Source organism: Adiantum capillus-veneris, chromosome 14, assembly GCF_014529385.1.
Source record: "Adiantum capillus-veneris isolate H3 chromosome 14, ASM1452938v2, whole genome shotgun sequence".
Taxonomy (NCBI): domain Eukaryota; kingdom Viridiplantae; phylum Streptophyta; class Polypodiopsida; order Polypodiales; family Pteridaceae; genus Adiantum; species Adiantum capillus-veneris.
This window is the reverse complement of record NC_140944.1, coordinates 91448946-91451357: the sequence shown is the minus strand read 5'-3', so window position 1 is coordinate 91451357 and position 2412 is coordinate 91448946. Positions and strand designations below refer to the sequence as shown.

The 2412-nt window shown below is 47.3% G+C and overlaps 1 pseudogene; it reads left to right on the top strand.

Annotated features, from left to right (window-relative positions):
• The first annotated feature begins 854 nt into the window (after positions 1 to 854).
• LOC147442758 (uncharacterized) lies at positions 855 to 1850 on the top strand (annotated as a pseudogene).
• The last annotated feature ends 562 nt before the right edge of the window (positions 1851 to 2412 follow it).

The following is a 2412-nucleotide window of genomic DNA, read 5'->3' as shown; positions in this document are numbered from 1 at the left end:
TTTGTCCATTCTCCATACATTTCCGTACTGGGGTGATCTACTAATTAACCATGCTAGATCCAATGCATATATTCAAGAATGTGGGAGAGCTTCTCTGGAAGACAATCATGGGAATGAAAGGCAATCGAGCTTCACGAGATGATTTGCAGTCAGTTGGAAAGATGCTAGAGCTATGGCCTTTCACCAATGCAGGTAGCCAAACAAAACTTCCAAGAGCGCCATGGGTATTGCTAAAAAACAAAGAGCGACAAGTTAAAAGGGTGATTTTAGAGTTCAGGACGCCAACAGGATATATGCGATGTCTCAAGACAGCATTCACTCGTGACGATCAACTGTTAGGACTGAAATCGCACGACTGGCATAAGTTCTTGCAATTCATTCTTCCAATTGCGATTAAGGGGTGTTTAACAGAGGAAGTGCAGACCTACATATACTATGTTTCAGAGCTAGTACGGTGGATCTCTTCCAAGGAGATATGGGAGGAATCTATTGCAATCGCAAGGACTAACTCCATTGAGGCAGTTTGCATGATTGATAAGTATCTACCCACGAGCTGCCTAACTATCCAAATGCACTTGCTCGTCCATGTAGTAGCTGAGGTTGCAGTGGCAGGTACAGTCCACAGCCGTTGGATGTTCTTTCTAGAGGGGTTCATGAAAACACTTAAGGGTTTTGTTCACCAAAAAGCGCGTCCAGAGGGAAGCATGGCAGAAGGATGGTTGGTGCAAGAGTCTCTTGTATTGACGATCAAATTTCTATCCGTTTCTAACCCAGAAATGCCTCGACTGTGGAGCGATGAGGAGGATGCAAGATTGGTGGGAGAGGAGCCGCAAGGGCAAGGGGTGTCGAAGAAAATGAGCGACGCCATGCGAGAAAAGATCATGAAGTTCTGTATACTAAATTCAGCGCCGATGCAAAAATGGCTTCAAAGGTACGAAGAACAGAAAGAGAGACGCAATAGGGTGCGACATGATTTTAGGCGAAGCAGAACGACTGGAGGTTTATCCTTGCCAGACTATCTCGCTCCTTTACCTGAATTCCCTACAATGGCATGGTTGGACAAGACAATGAGAGCAGCTCGACAGATCGGAGAACCCATATCTCTAGAAGAGGAAGAGCTGGCTATTGGATCTGATTGGAAGTATCATACATACATGGCACTGTGGTCGCATGGAAAGCATTTCAGAACACAACAAATTGACAGCAGAAGAAACACGTTTGACAGTGGGGTAATGGTTAGTTTCATGCAAAAGAGCAGGGCCAGTGCCACAGACACGAATGAGAGCACTAGAAACCTGGATTACTGTGGTCTGGTGTCAGATATCCTGAAAGTAAGCTTCAGGCGGTTTGAGATGTTTTTGTTGGATGTGAAGTGGTTCAAGGTGATTACTTCTGGTCGCAATGCAATGGTATGCAGAGATGGAAACAAAGTTGTGCAAATAGATTCTATAAAGCTTTGGACAGATGTGAGCGACACATTTTCTCTCCCTGAACATTGCGAGCAAGTGGTCTTTGTACCGGACCCTCGAGAGCGACAATGGTGGTTTGTGGTTCAGGTTTCTCCAAGAAATAAACAAGTAATTGAAGGGCAAGATCTCCTGGAGGAAAGTCAGTCAGACGACGTACATACTACTGTGACATTAGATGAGATGGACGAAGGTATGGCAGAGGAAGCTGACAGATATACGAGGGATGACGCAGACGAGCCAGAATTGACACTTGTAGATGAAGATGCAATGGATGAAGACAATCTGTCAGAATGAGTTGGGGTAGATTTATGTTTGCAATTAGAGATAGACGATGATACGGTGCAAGATGTTATCGATGATGCCTCACTCATCGAGGCCTAGGCCTGTAAGTGTTTGTGTGAAGACATTGATTTAAAATTAAGCTTAAAGTTAATTTAAACAACTGTGTTCTGACGCTTTATTTTACTTTCTTTGTGCAGGACTTTAGTATGGCAGACCACTTTCCAGATCGCGCTTCTATGAGTGCAGATGCATTCATGGGCTTCGTTACATGGATGACGCCTGCTCAGATGGCAGAGGCTTCTCAGTACTGGGTAGCCAGAGGGACGGGTACTACGCCTCCGGGCTTCACACTCGAGGGTCCGACGCCTAGGGGGGGGGACACCTATGGAGGGGGTGACGCCTATGGGGGGGGGACGCCTATGGGTATGACACCTCCTTCTCCCATCACAGCCGCTTCGACACCTAGGGGTGGGGCAGAGGCAGGTACATCCTCATCTCCGCAGCACAGGTGCACTCGCCGATCTCGACGATCGTCAGGTGGAGGTGGTGGTTGCTGTGGAGGAGAGTCCACAGATGCTTCGATCCCTCCTTGCTCAGGACCCCCGTCCTAACCAAGCACACCTCTCGACACACCTCTTGGCACACCTCGGACACCTTGGGG